Source organism: Hippocampus zosterae, chromosome 1, assembly GCF_025434085.1.
Source record: "Hippocampus zosterae strain Florida chromosome 1, ASM2543408v3, whole genome shotgun sequence".
NCBI classification, from domain to species: domain Eukaryota; kingdom Metazoa; phylum Chordata; class Actinopteri; order Syngnathiformes; family Syngnathidae; genus Hippocampus; species Hippocampus zosterae.
This window is the reverse complement of record NC_067451.1, coordinates 23719371-23736142: the sequence shown is the minus strand read 5'-3', so window position 1 is coordinate 23736142 and position 16772 is coordinate 23719371. Positions and strand designations below refer to the sequence as shown.

Genomic DNA, 16772 nt, shown 5'->3' with positions numbered 1-16772 from the left:
GCGGATCAGAAAATGGATGCATGGATTATTTCATATGACATTTTTGATTTGCCTGTAAAGTGTGATGCTGATACCAGATCTAGTTTTTTACTTCTACACCAAATATCCACCCGAAGTCGTTTGATGGTGTTAATAGATACAATATAATCTTTTTGAAAGAGATGCACTGATGTGCATCGTTTATTTGGTATGTTTAAGTCCTACTTTCATTCAGCGTACGTATGCCACACGCGCACTTGTGCGCATGTGCACTTCCCTTTTAGTGGTTCGGCACAACTTTGCTTGTTTGGCAGACAAGGCTCACAGAAATGGTCCGTGTGGGCTCCAAACACCCCAAATTTCCTCTTAGGTGCTTGTAATTGTGGCACAAAGCTAATGTCAAACTGTAGCCACTGCCTACAGCAAGCAGAATGACAGGCTCAGGGTTTACTTCTCGATATCTTTTTTTTTTGTATTGATTTTATATTCAGCGAAATTTCTATTGATCCGGTGTCTGTCACGATATATATTGCAATTGAATTATTGCCCGGCTGGAAGGAATAGTACAGAAATACATACGGTGAAGCTTAAGCAACCCCCACAAACTGACCTGCTAGCTCGGCACTGGCAGGAAAACCATCACAGAACAGCTACTTCCTGTCTGTTGAACCACACTCTGAGCAACATTTGTCAGTGCACGCAGAAACTTCGACGCCCCCCATCCGCTTCCTTTGCAAACAGCGCGTAGAGTATCATTTCCACCAAGAATTCTAAAGAGCAATGTTGCGATTAAAAATAAATAAACATAAGCAGCCATCCACACAAACGCAACAAAATAAACGCACAAGAGTGAATGAGAGCATGCGATGAAAAAAAATGGATAATTAAAAGTAAAGCAGTCAAAACTGACAGTAGTTACAAGATGGCTTGGCAACGTATGAAGCAAAGAATCACTCCAAATGTAGCATGAGGGCCGTGTGTCACAAGGACAGGAAATTGCAGTAGCTTCTTCTGAAAAAGCCCTCAAACATGAGTTACACTGAGACATGCTCAGAGGTAGCATCTGGATCTTGTCAGGAAAATATTGACTTGTCATGCAGTCGGCACCCAAAAATCCCTTTGAAAGTGGACATTTTTAAAGAGATACTTTGAAGGTCAAGAAAATGGAAATGTTATGATTTTACTAACATGTCAATAGTTCCTATCTGACATTCATTCATTCATTCATTCATTCATTCATTCATTCATTCATCTTCCTAACCGCTTGATCCTCACTAGGGTCGCGGGGGGTGCTGGAGCCTATCCCAGCTGTCTCCGGGCAGTAGGCGGGGGACACCCTGAATCGTTTGCCAGCCAATCGCAGGGCACACAGAGACGAACAACCATTCGCACTCACACTCACACCAAGGGACAATTTAGAGTGTTCAATCAGCCTGCCATGCATATTTTTGGAATGTGGGAGGAAACCGGAGCACCCGGAGAAAACCCACGCAGGCCCGGGGAGAACATGCAAACTCCACACAGGGAGGCCGGAGCTGGAATCGAACCCGGTACCTCTGCACTGTGAAGCCGACGTGCTAACCACTGGACTACTGGGCCGCCCTATCTGACATTTTGCTTTATAATTATTTAAAAAACAATTACTGTCACATTGTGGGGTATTTCCTTGATCGACAATGGGGGAAAATACCAATCAAGGTCGGTTGGACAAAGTTTTTATTTTTTTAATCTTTTTTTTCCATCAAAAATTAAACAAATAACCATAAAACAAGAAGACATTGAACCTGCCGCTCAGCGGCCGGCGCCACGGCCACCTATTTAGTTTTCTCCCCGCTCCGGACTCGAGGGGCCGAGGCGCACCGCCGCCTCCGCCGACGTCCTCCTCCGCCCTCGGTGTTTACTCGGCCCATGGTGTTCATCAAATTGTTCACAGATTTTTTTCGATACATCAATGGATGCTACTTTCTTAACATTACGGTGCGAGTATGCAACTGTAACACAGAGAACGCGGTTTAAACTGTCGCCGCAGATCGCGGCCGCCGCCATGTTTCAATGTTGTTGACAGACGACAGGGCAAACGACGCACGCGCTCAGCTTGAATATCGCGAGAGTTTGCACCGATGTAAACCCTCTACACAAAAATGTAGAGGGTTGTTTGAAAAAAAATGCTGACCCTAAAGTTTTTTGGGAACGTAGAAATTCTCGGTCGGTCGGGCTAACGGAAACACACTACTTTTTTTTCTACGCCTTATCAGGGGACTACTACATATTGAAATACTGCGATAACGGAAAGGAGGAATTCGTGTGCGTGTGTGCGTGTGTGTGTGTGTGTGTGTGTGTGTGTGTGTTTGTGTGTGTGTGTGTGTATGTGTGTGTGTGTGTGTGTGTGTGTGTGTGTGGACTGCTGATCTCGTTCTTGTGGGCATATTTGAGATGCTTCATGCTTTAGGTGTCGTTAAGGCTTGATTATGTGTGTGTGAGCAATGTGCATGACCTGACATGAAAAGTCATATTCTCTTCTATTTATAACACTACGCATTCGGACAAATACGGAAGCCTAGCGGAATCTCCAAAGTGAACTGCTGAGAATTGAAGGCGAATGCAAGCAATGTTGCGCGGCCAATGAAAGAGTGATTTCTCGTCAGCGTTTACGTTCATATGTAAACATTTCAAGTTAAATAAACAAAACAAAAAAGACAAATTACATTCCTGATTGTTAACCCAACACCAGTGTGGAAATGTCAACGACTACTATGAACTTTGCAGTCTTTTTTTTTGCACTCAGGTGGCATAATGGGAAGGCGGGGCCTGGGAAGCGGGCACCAGGCTGCTGCGGCTGCATACCAAACAGGTCTGGACACAGGCACGCTGGCTGGTGTGTCCACCCATAATTAGACACATCACTGTGTGGAGCAAACATAACACGCCCACACGGAAAGGAAAGATCCAAGTGAACCAGTTTTCCTGCCTCCCGTTCACGTCACACGCTTTGGGGTCAAGCTTGAGCTTTTAAGGACACGCTAGCTGTTTTGTCAAGAATACCTTCACTATTACTGTATATGGGCTTATAGTGAAGGACTATGATGATCATCATGCCTAATAACGGTGAAATGTTTTCATCCATCTGTCCATTTGCTATTGTGCTTCTCCTCATCTAAACTGGCTTTGGGCGAGAGGTGGGGGGACGGCTCGCTCGGCAATCCATGGGCACTTATGGACAAATGAGCTTACACACTTTACATTCAAGCCAATGTCCAACCCTCAGACTGTGAGATCTATATCCGAACCACCTGGGCGCCATATTGTCTTAAAAGTTTTCAGACATGATCTGGAATAAACACAAACGCACCAAAATAAAAAAAAAATGTTGAAAATGATCCCTGCTCGAATGGACGGATGAAATTTGATGCATGGCATTTAAAGAATCGTCCAAAGGGATATAGATTTGGTGTGTGTTCAGTTGCAAATTGTGTTGGGTCTTTGTATTTAACAATAACTGAACAGAAACCAAGATTTGACCTCGAAAAGGAAGTCATTTTATGTATTTTTCCACAATATAAGAGTTCCCGGCTGTCTGAATATTTGCGACATTCTTTAGTCAAAAATGATCAAGAGTCAAGAGTAAAAAAAAAAAAAGCCATGGGTAAAGTATTCCCGAACTCTTTACAGCTCTGCTGTGTCACCCCCACCCTTTCTACTGCGAGGTCAATGCCAAGCACACCACACAGACACTGAAACCGTACCCATACTACAGCGTTACCAAGTCCAGGAAGCTATCATGTATGTGCCACTCATCGAAAGCTCATGTGTGCATCCAACACAATTCAATGCTGCTAGTAATTGGGCGGTATTCTGCGAATTAACCCAACTCAAACATCACAATGGGGCAAAATTCCAAACTGCTTGCTCACAGACGCATCTTCAGAAATCACCTGATATCTAAGTAGCACTCGCTTGTTTGATTTCACACTTGATGGGTGGTCAAGTACTCCAAACCACCCATCTATTGATAGAATTCAAATAAAATTAAGAAATCTGTTCTCAGATTCTCAAGAAAGAAGGCAGATAATTCATTGGTAACATCACAAAACATCACATATCAACTCGTATCTGCGAAAAGCAATGCTGTGCACTTAGTACAAAACTCAAAGGTCGAACATTCCATTCCCTACCCCCGCAAATTTCCAACTTTTTGTGAGCCTCAAAGCTTCAACTAAAGATTTTGGCAAGAGGCAAATCAATGAAGAGTACATTTTCACAAGATTTGCCATCCTCGGTGGTGACTGAGAACCCACATGAGCACAAGCAGAACATGCAAACTCCACACGTAGTTGTTTTGGACCCGAATAGCCTGACCACTATTCCACAGCTACTGAAGTAAATCAGCTCTTGTCCTCTCGCCCCCTCCTTCAGCACTCACGGAGACAGTCTGGCTTATCTGATTTCGCACCACTTGATATAGGTCAGTGTGGTATTGGGTGTCGCTGGCCAATGTATTCTATCTAATCTTTGTGGCTGTAAAGCACAGCACTCAAGTGCTGCGTCACCACTTTGCTGCATACTTGAAAAGCGGTGGGAGGAGTGGAATGGGAGGGAGGTGAAACTGTGAAGTAACAAGTCAACAAGTCATGACGGTTAACTCATCCTTCCAACAACATGCCCCCACCGCCCCCACACCCCTCTTCACGTACAACTGTTACTCGACACTGATCACAGTTCAATCAGTCCCACCTCTTTGGAGAAGTGCAGGGATAGTACGGGTCAATATGTGCGACAGGTTTCATGAAGTACGGAGCTTTATGGCGCTCAGGTGACAATGAAGGTATAATAAAGTTCTTGTTTGGAGACTAGTGTAAGCACACATGGACACCGGTGTTAATATTTAACAGGTTGCAATAATTGCATTTGATTCAGACATACAGTATGTATCCCTCGATGGGTGAAATGTCTTATACGACTATCCTTGATTCAAGAGGGCCTAACCGGGGGGCTTCTTTTTCTGATAACAATCGCTCGTGCAAAATACAGAAAGGTAAACAAGGAGTGGCTGTTGCCTAGCGACCAACTCATCTAGAGGCCTCATGAAGCGGAGAAAGCACATGGGTTTCACGAAAGACCCCATTTCCATCGGGTGGAGTGTGTGTGTGTGTGTGTGTGTGTGTGTGTGTGTGTGTGTGTGTGTGTGTGTGTGTGTGTGTGTGTATATATATATATATATATATATATAGTGTGTTATTAATGTTATTAATTTCCCACAAATGGGTTTGCAAAATTCCAGGAACGTTCAAAACGGGAATTAACAGAGATCTATGGGGCGAAACGTGAATAAAGCACCAAAACCGATGCTTGGCTCTTAATAGAGATCGTAAAGAGATTTGGGGGAAAATGTATTTTAGCATAAGACCCGACTAAAACAACCAGACTCAATGCAAGTACAGTGGTACCTTGGGCTTATTAAGTGTTTTGAGTTACAAGCCTTTGCTTGGTTGAATTTTTTGCTTTGTGTTGCAAGCAATATGGCGCCACTCAAGTGACGTGGGGGGGACAGTTAATATACTGCAAAGGCATTGCATGTGGGGCAAGGACAGCAATCTATTTTGCAAGGAAGTTTGCTTTTGACAAAACATGAATCCGTATTGATAATGACTGAATGCTAGAATGTGATGTATTTTCATTAAATTGCGCTCAGCTCCAAGCTCGTTCCCATGGAAAGGTTCCAATTTGGAATACTTCCTAAATTCCCAAGCTTTACTTGCCTTGGAAATCTGGTGGAAACTTTACGTGAAATGGTCCACACCTTTGCATCCCTGTACAGTAACTACTTCCACTACCAAAAAACAGATCCACAGCCTTCACTTAAATTAGTGAGATCCAACATTTCTGCACAGCGGAGCAATAAAAAGTTGTTTGGCAGCTTACTAACAATATCAAACACCTTCCAGCATGTTTTCAGACAAGTTGGGCTGGTTTTACACAAATTTGATTTCCCCCCAAAATTGTATGCTTCCATAAATATCTTTTCACCTTTGAAACTGAGTTTGTTTGGATATCTACATGGCTGAACACAGCTTACTAACAACATAAAACTCTGTCAAACACATATTTTGACATATACAATAACTACTACTTCAACTACAACAACAACAAAAAAACCACAAAACAAAAAAACAACTACTTTTCCGTAGCTTTTGCTTGCTCACAAGCATTTCCGCATGGCAGAAGACTGAAGAGCTTTTTGGTAGCTCAAATGTTATCGAATCTAGAAATGAAGAAACGCACACGGAGACGTTCCCAGCAGTCATTAAGAGCAAAGACACGTTTCCACGTCGATCCACGAGGGAAATCAATTCTTCTCATATAGAGCCACAAATGCATTCATGGTTAACTTCTCTCACTGGAAAAAAGACCAGACAGCCTTGCACTCAGGATGTGTTTTGAACCGACTAGTGTTGACAAAAGATTTGAAAGGACCTCAAAATTAGAAATGGCGGGCAGAGGCACACACAATAGATTTTTTTTTAATGAGTTTCTTCCCTCTGCTTTTATCTGACAGACGGTAAACCTACAGGCCATTGTACGTACACAATTTCACTGGGCATTGTTCTTTGACGACTATATAGGACTCAAATGCAGAATGCAGCTGGTGTCTATTAGGTGGTAAGTCCTTTACTTGAAGTGAGGCCTTCATCTATACATACATTTCTAATAATATTTTTAATCAAACAGTGGCGGATGCTGGTCTGTCAAGGAAGTGAAGCTCAATTTCGGCCGACATCATAAAATGTGTCCGTTTATTTCTACGTGAATTCTACTCTCCGTTCCTTTTCAAGAAAATTATCTGTGACCCTGTCATACCAACAAGGTGTCTTTTCCAGGGACTTCACTCGTGTTCTACAACTACAGCAACTACAATAAAACCCACCAGAAGTGAAAGATTAATTTGTCGCTAGTCGTTTTCAACAAAGAGAGTGTCGCTAAGATGATTAGAAGAAGTCTCCAGTTCAACTTAGAACAGAATGAGAATTGAAAGATGCTCCCACGGATGCCTACACCAAAAGATCGGCGATTGGCTCATTTTGTAGTCAATCATAAAGAGATTCAGCCTCAGACAAAACATCTAATCATCATGCAGAAAAAGCTTAGCGTCCGGGCCAGCCGATACACACCCACTGTCCATAGACTCCGAGAGACGCTGAGCAAAACCAGCATTTAGCCAATGACTCATCTCGTTTCAATGCATTGGGATAACCTACACTGAACTCTAGACGCCCAGCGTCCGCGCTGTAGATGCTCAGCGTCCACACAGTTTAAAGCACAGTGAAGCTGCGGGAATGAATGAGAAGAGAGTCGCGTCGTAACCAATACCAAAAAGCTGATTCGGAACAAAAGTTGAGCGCGTTGTAGCACATATTTAGTCAATGACATGTACACACAATTATATGTACGCACATATATTTGATCACTTATTTTTTGACACTTATGGGGAAGCTGCGCTTCCTTTGCAGTCTTAGAGCAATCGCCTTGGAAATCAAGTCATGTCCAACATCAATACGTTTTATTATTATCATCATTATTATTTTGTGTGTTTTAACCTCCTGACTACCAGGAAAAAATGTTGTCCAATCACATTTATTTTGAAATTACCCAATTTATGTGAAGTAATTGGACTACTCCAAACGAAAATTTTGAAATTCCACTACATTTTTTAAACACTTGAATACCAGGCTCAAATACACTTAAAACAACTCGGCGTGTTCATAAGAGTCTTATAAATAAAATGCCAACAGCATTTCAAGACAAAATGTGTTTGATAAAAAGTATTTCTTTTCCTCTTCCCATGAAAAGTGCTTGCACGAAGGGAAGCCATTTTCTTACTTTTTCTAACCCCTACAAATTTGGTATCATTGGAAAGCACCGAATGCCCCCTTTAGAATAACAAAAGGAGTTAATGCGATTGGATGGACTGGGTGGGAGATATTTAGGTTCACAAATGTCCTCTACAGAGGACAAATTTGAACGACTGGTAGTCAGGAATATATATGACCAATACATGATACAATTACAAATATACGGTTGATTTGTAAATTAAGCTTAAGTCAAGTTAACAATAAAAGCTAATTAAGATCGGCATCTGTAGATTAACCTGTTCACAGATTTTGAAAAAACAATATTTGTCATTTTTGCGGGGTTGTTTTACTTCCGATTTCACCCCATTTTCATAGAAAATGCTTATCAGATGTTTATCAGCAAATTTTGAAGAATCTATTGTGTTAAACCAGCCCCAAATTCCATTTCAATCGGCATTAATTGTATGCGGATAGTTAGTCCCTAACCCCTAAGAATACATGGCTATTAAAACAGAAAGCAAAAAGTCCACCCCTCACCTCCTCCCGAATAATGCAATGCTGGAGGGCGAAAGTGAAATAATATATATTAAATTGTAGGGCAATTATTACGGAAGAGGATTAGGGCCAAATACAGAGAACATAGGCAAACTGGATCTGAAGACATGCAGCTACCAAGAATCTAATAATAGGTGCACACGAACACTGTGGAGTGTACGACTAGAGAAACACTTCGGCTGGCTAAACCCACATGTTTATTCGACCCGGAACCTGCTTATGTGCCTCTGTAGGTACTGTACTCCTGTTTTGGTAAGCAACAGACGTTAAATGTCCTTGTGCAAACAACAACAAAGTGATTACTGACCACAATCATATGACAGTATTGTCAAGGTAACATGACTATATGTTATATACATATATATATATACATCAATGTAATGATGTCAAATAAGTTATGATGATTATCACGAGCTCTTGTATGGGTCACATTGTGAAGGAGCACCCACCATATGATGTGACACACTCACACACACACACACACACACACACACAAAAATACCAGTATCGAGATGACTTGCGGATTCAAATGCATTTGCCAGCTATTGTTTGACACTGCCTTCTAATTAGCCACAATTAAAGAAAATGGTTACAGTTTATTTGCTAACAATTAAAGCCAATAGCCAACTTTCTTAAAGCGACGGTATGACGTATGCGGGTGAGCAGACATGTTGAATTGACTTTACTAATCACTCAATCTTGAGCCTTGACCATCATGGAACCTTGCATAACCATAAGTGTGTGTGTGTGTGTTATCAGAGGTTGTGACTTGATCTTCCCACACAGCATCTGCCTTTTTTTCCCCCCTCACCTGTTGTTAATGACTTTTTTTTCTTTTTTTTTTTAAGTAAGTCAGGTGGGTGTCTTGAGTCAAGCTTCTGGCCTCTTTGCTGACAAACTACACACAAATTTCGTATTTTACTTGGAAAAAGGAAGGTCTGAATGAAAGGTAGCTGATAACTATTTTGTGTTTTGGGAACAGAGAGCGGTTTAATTGTATCACATCCCCTTGAACCTCTGAAAAAAAAGTCTGAGGAGAAAAAGAAAATCATGTCTATTCATACTGATAGACAGAGAAAGCAATAAGAAGGCTGCTAGTCACAGCATGCTCAGAGTATGAGACAGTTGCAACATTAGCAGACACTTGCTCAATTGATTGACTGATGTACTGGTATTTATTACGTTTTTTTTTTTTTTTCCAATCAAGGATTGGCTGGAACAAACCATTGCATGCATGTTGCCTTGAACGCATCACCACATCCCCTATGGACATGCACACATCCTACGCACAAAAATTCCTTGCTCAAGCTGTAGGCTTCAGGGCAGGGGCGGGTGTATTTTCAATCTTCTTTACCCGGATTTTATTTTCCAAGCGGGCAATTTCAAGGGTACGCAACCTTTCCAGAGAGTGAGTAGTATGAAGAAAGTGACATGGACATAGCATGCAAATGCAAAAAATAATGACAATAATCTTGCAGCCAAACATTTTTTTAATTCAATTTGTAGAAACTTTTAGTTTTGTAATATTAAAATTAAACAGCAATGAACAATTTAATCAAAAGTAATTGAACGTGGGGAAAATATTCTCTATTAATAAAAACGAGACAGAGAATTTTTAAAGTAGATTTTTTACACAAATGATAATTATAGAAATGTCTTTTTTGTTTGTTTCATCACATTCCAATGTAGGGGAAAATGGGGGTGACATATTTTCGACCCGGTCAATGTTAGAGAACATCTGTGTCTCTAACATTGAGGTATTTTGAGCTTCGGTGTTGTAACTGCTCTGCAAATTTGCTCCAAGTGTCTACTAATAAATGACATGGAAAATACCTGTGCAACATAAACCGAAAATGCATGTCGCAATTTCAAATGCAAAGTGTGAAATGATACAATTGAGTCCGTGGTCCGGGTAAGTTTGAACATAGCTTGAGGTGAAATGTAAGATAATGAAAGAAAGGGTATGAAAATGATGAAAGATATTAAAGGTTTGTTCTCCAAAACATTTAAACAAAACTCCTGTAGCTCAGTATTTGATGTAAAACTAATATGAATCTTTATAAGAATGAATGGACGGGTGCATCGTCATTTTCATGCCGGGACAAAAGTCTACTTAAGCGTGTTTGTGAATTTGACAGACATGCGATGCTTCGCTGGGCGTTCCTGCCTAATCTCCCAGCTCATCTGCAAATTTGGCTACGAAATGTAGACTACATTTTAGGCTAATTAAGAGGAAGTCTATTGTGTAGCATAGGTGGTGATTTTGGTGTATTTGATCGAGCCGCAGGCAGACAAATTTGGCGCTTCGCAGATGTGCGTAGTGGAAGTCAGAGGATTTCATTCATAAATATAACACCAGACTGTGACAATCCATCTGAATCATTCCATCCAGCGATTTTCAACACTACTTATCCTGGACAGGGTTGGGGGTGGGGGGGTTCCCTGGAGCATAGCGATCCCACGCTGCCCACGAGTGTACCACTACGAGTCAGGTGAGTGTTACACTACACCATCAGCGACTTCCTCCAAATCACTGTAGAAAACAAATCCCAGACGGGATTATAATCCTTATCATTTTAAAAATATTTTAACAGCACCCCAGTCACTATTGGGGGGAGGCAGGGGTGTGGCTGATCACATAGACAGATGAACAATCGAGGGTGCAAGGTGGTCTCTCCCCATGCCCATATCACGTGTATGGGTGACTACATCATTCGCAAGGGGGAAGCTTGCAGTATACCTTCCAATGTCATGCACAGACCCCAGCAAGTCTATTTCTGTCTCCACAATGTCAATCATGGCATACTCCCAGTTACTGCGTTTGGAACATCCTCATTTTGATACAGATGAAGGATGCCACGAGGATCAGCCGGGAAGACTACTTCCATCCCACAATGGTACACTAAGACGCAAACAATTAGACTCAATTTTACCTGTGCAAAGGCAAATAAACTACCAAACGAAAGAAAACTTCACCCATGTGCACAGTAAGACTGCACTTTGCCCTCGACTTACACTTAGCATAAAAATAGGTCCACAGCATTAGCTTGATAGGTGTGTCAGTTATGGCTGGGTTTTTTTTTCTTCCTTTGTGTTAGGGAGTTTCTGTTGCCAGGCTTTTGCAAGAGTTGAGCCACCGTTACTCTTAAGTTCAGCCAAGTCAATGTTTCTTCAGGAGATAGCTTTTGAGTGGTTTGGTTCTGGAGCAGAGATACGGTTGGTTGAGGAGAAGCTTGGTCGGTAGCTGATCAGAGGCTGGGAGCACAAGGCTGGTTGGTTAGGAGAGCTGGAGCTGAATGATCAGTTACTTTTGAAGGTGCAAAGGTGCATTCCTCGCATGTGGCTGGACTGTATCATCAATTGTTTTTTTCAATAAATACTAAAATTGTACGGATGCATTCAAATCGAATTTAGCTTGTGGTAAATTTTATGTTATACCTGTCTCAGTTTACCCCAAGAAGGTTTGTTACAACTGTCCCTGTGTGTATTAGCAATGAGCAATGAGCTTGTCTTCGATTTAAAACAAGGGTGTCAAACTCAATTTGGTCGCGGGCCACATTATGGTCATGGGTTCCTGCAGACGGCCATTATAATGGTAATGGTGGTAATCATAAAAATAATTTGAGCAAAAAAAAAAAAAGGTTTTCTGTGTTTGCTTGACTACTTTTTCAGCTGTGGTCTCAGGACTTAACATATGCAATGTAAATTAGGTGATTCTTCACTTGTTCCCAATTAAAGCAATTTCAAGTGTTACAACTGAGCTATGTTAACAACGTCACCAGTCTCCCCTACAGGAGTTAATTACTAAATTATAAGTATTAAGCATTTTGTTAAGTGCAGGCTGAAATATCAAAACACCTTTTCATAAACGACCACAAATCACTTAGGATAAGGCCTCCTCCTAAATCTTCCATCCATCCATTTTCCGAACCGCTTGATCCTCACTAGGGTCGCGGGGGGTGCTGGAGCCTATCCCAGCTGTCTTCGGGCAGCAGGTGGGGGACACCCCGAATCCTTTGCCAGCCAATCGCAGGGCGCACAGAGACGAACAACCATCTACGCCCACACTCACACTGAGGGACAATTTGGAGTATTCAGTCAGCCTGCCATGCATATTTTTGGAATGTGGGAGGAAACCAGAGTACCCGGCGAAAACCCACGCGGGCCCAAGGAGAACATGCTAACTCCACACAGGGTGGCCGGAGCTGGAATTGAACCCGGTACCTCTGCAATGTGAAGTCGACGTGCTAACCACTGGATGACTGGGCCGCCCTCATAAATCTGTCAATCCTAATTTGTATGGCCCCGTCCCGTGTATGCATTTATCTCGTCATTGTCATTGTAATTCACTGAGAAATGTGGAACCTTTTCAGAATTTTCCAAATTCTGCCATTGTCCATTACTGGATTGGCAATTTGATGAAAACTGGTTCTTCTCTGTGGGAAATTCTCTGCTAACCATCTAAAAGCCAAACAATAATTAAATCTGAACTTTTTTAGTGGCGGTAATTGAAATTCCTTTTGGACTGACACTAGCAGAAACTGCATTCTTGCAAACTTTAACTTGTACATATCCGAGCACGCTGGAACTCCACCCATCCTCCTCTTGATATGCCAAAGTCTCTGTCATGTACTGTCGAATCAATATTGACAGGATTCAACACGCTTTCATTTCTTTATTGAAAGGAAGGACTGGGTGACCGTTGCTGACCACCCCCATCACCTGATCGCCAGCCTCGATAAACAGAGCGGGAGTCGTGAACTGGTCCTAATTTTCAATGCAAAGCGGTGACATGAGAAGGAGTAGTCACACAGTGTGACTGGGTCATCATGCAAAGTCAGGCAGACCATTCATCCAAACCAATGAGTCATACACTAAGAAGGAGAATTTCTCTTGGCGTGCTTCTCGCGCCAACCGACATCAGGCCACCAAACAAGCCACCAAGTGCCAAATGAGTGAGAACATCCTAAAGCGTGGGTCTGATTTTGTCAAACTGGCCTGCTTGAGAAGTCACAGCTCATGTTAAACGTGACACCACCGTCGGTTTCTGCTGAAACAGGAAGCTGCAACATGCATCTGTGGAGCTTGAGATCTTCCACACAAACCTCTAAAAGCAAAGGGGGGGATGAAGGGGGGGGGGGGTTAACGTGCCGCGCTCAAGAGGAACAAGACACTGTGGTTGAACCTCCCAATGAAGTGAAATGAAGATATTCTGATCCCCCTTTCCATCCCCTTTTTCCGTAAAGCTACAAGACGAACAACATTCTGTTCCGTTGATCGTTTGATTGGGAAACCATGCACGACTGACTTAGTGCAAAAAAAGACAGCAGCGGGCAAAAACAACACAAAAGAAACAAACTACAAAATAGATAAGAGTCAAAATGGAATCAAAAGTGGCACAATGTACAATAAGTGACTATTATGATTAAAATAGAACATGCGGGCTTGGTCGGTCGGTTTGGAGGGCCTTGCAAAACTGTCAGCTCCCGCCCTTATTTCAACACACCTTATAAGGCAATGAGCCGCAGCCAGACCCAGGTGCCGAAATTAAATTCTGAACCAACTACTTGGCTTTGACTTCAAAATTCTGAAGTGTAATCCGTCCATCCCTTGAAAATGAATCTCATTGATGTACGTAGGCAAGGGCAAAGTAGCAACCTGTTAACATGTCACTTTTTCTTTGCACTGTAACAAACCCTCTAATCCTCAATGCAATGACGCCAATTGAAAGGGAGAAAACTACCACCAACCTCAAATGACCAGGATGCAGGTGACCATATCCATCGCGGAAAGCATCAAAACAAGCCGTGACGTCGATACAACCAATGAAAGGGTCAAAAACAAAAGGAGCCAAACAAGTGGGTGGCGAGGTGGAGGGGACTAATCCAAATAGAGCCTTTAAAGCGACAACTGAAGGTGTGCGACAAGCAACCGAGGCCCACTCCACACCTTTCTCACACTAACAATCTGAAAGATGAGGTGAGGGGGTGGGGGATGGAGCGGCTAAAATAAACAAAAACAAAAAAACAAGACGACGAATGAGTTGGAGGCAGAAAAAGGAGAAGTGTCGTGAAGCGAGCCGTCCTCTCCCTATGAGTCACACAGCCTCGTCACCATTGGTAGTGAGCGGCCCCCGGGCAGGCGGCCTGCACCTGGCCAATCAGCATTCACTTAGGTGCGGAGCCCTGCAGGCAAATCTGCTCAGGTGCATTCTCTGGGATTGGATGGAGAGAAGGTGGGGGGATGGGAGGAACACAGCCACAGGGGCGGGCTGCGAGAAAGACGATAGACGGGTTTCTCCTGCAAAGGAGGAGGTGAAGGTAAACACAGGTACGCACCCACTGTAGACTTTGACCTGAGAAAAAAAGAGGCCTAAAATGGAGCCCTCACAGAGAAATGTGAGCTTCTTAGCCACGTCACTGCAGGCAACTTAGCAATGGACAAGCGAGGGAGTGTAGAACAAATACAATGACAACTCATAAAACAACTCCTGCCTGTAGGAGGTACAATAAATGAAGCCTTTCGTGCTCCTCCCCTTGCTTGAAGATGAAGTGATCACGTTCCATCACAAGACATGGTGATATCATCTCAGGCTCAATTGCGATCCACTGTCACTGTGCAACAAGTGTCGCAAAGGTCTGGGACTGTGACACAGTCAACACTTCAAAAATGAAGATTCAGAAGGTTCTCAGAGTTACAAAAAAGGCTTTAAATAATTAATTAAATAGTCAGAATAAAGTTGAAGTTGCAAGGGAAAAAAAATATACAGTGCTCCCTCGCTATTTCGCGGTTCAGTGCATCGCGGATTTTTTCAAACATATTCATAAAAAAATTAAAAATCATATACATGTAGTAGAGTACTGTATGTGTTGCTTTGTGGGAATCGCTGTTGTTTTGCTGACTCTCACAGCTTCTCGCGGACTGTTTGTGGACTTTTTGCGGACATTAAAAAATAAAAAATAAAAGTATATGTTTACTGTATTCATTCATTCATTCATCTTCCGAACCGCTTTATCTTCACTAGGGTCGCGGGGGTGCTGAAGCCTATCCCAGCAGTCTTCGGGCAGTAGGCAGGGGACACCCCGAATTGGTTGCCAGCCAATCGCAATGTTTACTGTATTTTGTTACTCATAAAGTAACCAAACTTATCCATGTTTAAATCTATTAGTATACAGCATTAAGTCATGTTAATTACTTCAAAATCTGCTTCTACATGCATGTATACCATTAAATTTGGCCTTGCTACTTCGCGGATGGTTTTGGTCCCATTAACCGCGATAAACGAGGGATTACTGTATATGTATTTATACACACACACACACTCAAACACGTGGGTTTTCTCCGGGTGCTCCGGTTTCCTCCCACATTCCAAAAACATGCATGGCAGGCTGATTGGACGCTCTAAATTGTCCCTAGGTGTGAATGTGAGCATGGATGGTTGTTCGTCTCTGTGTGCCCTGCGATTGGCTGGCAACTGATTCAGGGTGTCCCCCGCCTACTGCCCGAAGACGGCTGGGATAGGCTCCAGCACCCCCGCAACCCTGGTGAGGATTAAGCGGTTCGGAAAATGGATGGATATATATATATATATATATATCGCATCTCGAGGGGTGAGATGAGAATTTTTTAAATATATATATATTTATTTATTTATTTATAATGTATCATTTTGTTGATGAAAGTCTTGATCTTGCAGATTTGTTTTGAATTAAGTCATATACAAGTATTTTGTTCTGTGACTACTTCACAACCTGCAATGTTTCCAAATCAAATAATGTTTCACATTAAAATGAATGGAAGTTCAATGAATCGGTTCCAGTTCCAAAAGGAAATTAGATTTCCCTTATTTTTATCAGTATGTGCTAAAAATAAAAATCAAAGTCTTTTATGGCTGATCGATCACCCTCAGTGTCCAATTGTTCCTAACCTATATGTACTCTAACAGTTTACAGCAGTTGCAAACAATCAACAAAGGTGCCATATATTACTACGGGAAAACTTACACCATAATTTTCTTCCTTTGACTTACATAAAGTATGTAAACATGTAGTTGTTCCTAGATATAATGATGCACGCACAGCGCAGAGCTGCGGATTATCGACTGCTGAGTCGCCCTTCACTCGAGTGGCGTCGCTACAAACCGACGCCATGTGCTGCAGCGTACCGATGTTAATTGACATCCCAAACCCCCCAAAAAGATGTGTGCTCTGTATTGACAACATAACAAGTGATGGTGTTGACAAAAAACTCAGCCTCATGAAAAGATGGTTTGAGAACTGTAAGCTATGGCTTACTTTCAACTGATTGAAAGTAAGCCATTGCATTTGCCTTCGATGAGAATGTCGGCACCAGCGGTGGACTAGCATAGGCGTCTAGCGCTCTGCTCAGCGT

The 16772-nt window shown here is 42.3% G+C and overlaps 1 protein-coding gene across 4 annotated transcripts in view; it reads right to left on the bottom strand.

The window, feature by feature from the left end:
* The window catches only part of elf1 (E74-like ETS transcription factor 1), a 75742-nt gene that overhangs the window by 30010 nt on the left and 28960 nt on the right, over positions 1-16772 (bottom strand). Inside the window, exon 1 of one of the 4 annotated variants that reach the window (XM_052074556.1) lies at positions 14720-14854. The exons of 1 other annotated variant lie outside the window; for it this stretch is intronic. The gene's annotated coding sequence lies outside the window, so the exon portion shown is untranslated. 2 more of the 4 variants (XM_052074530.1, XM_052074547.1) reach the window with 2 other exon arrangements.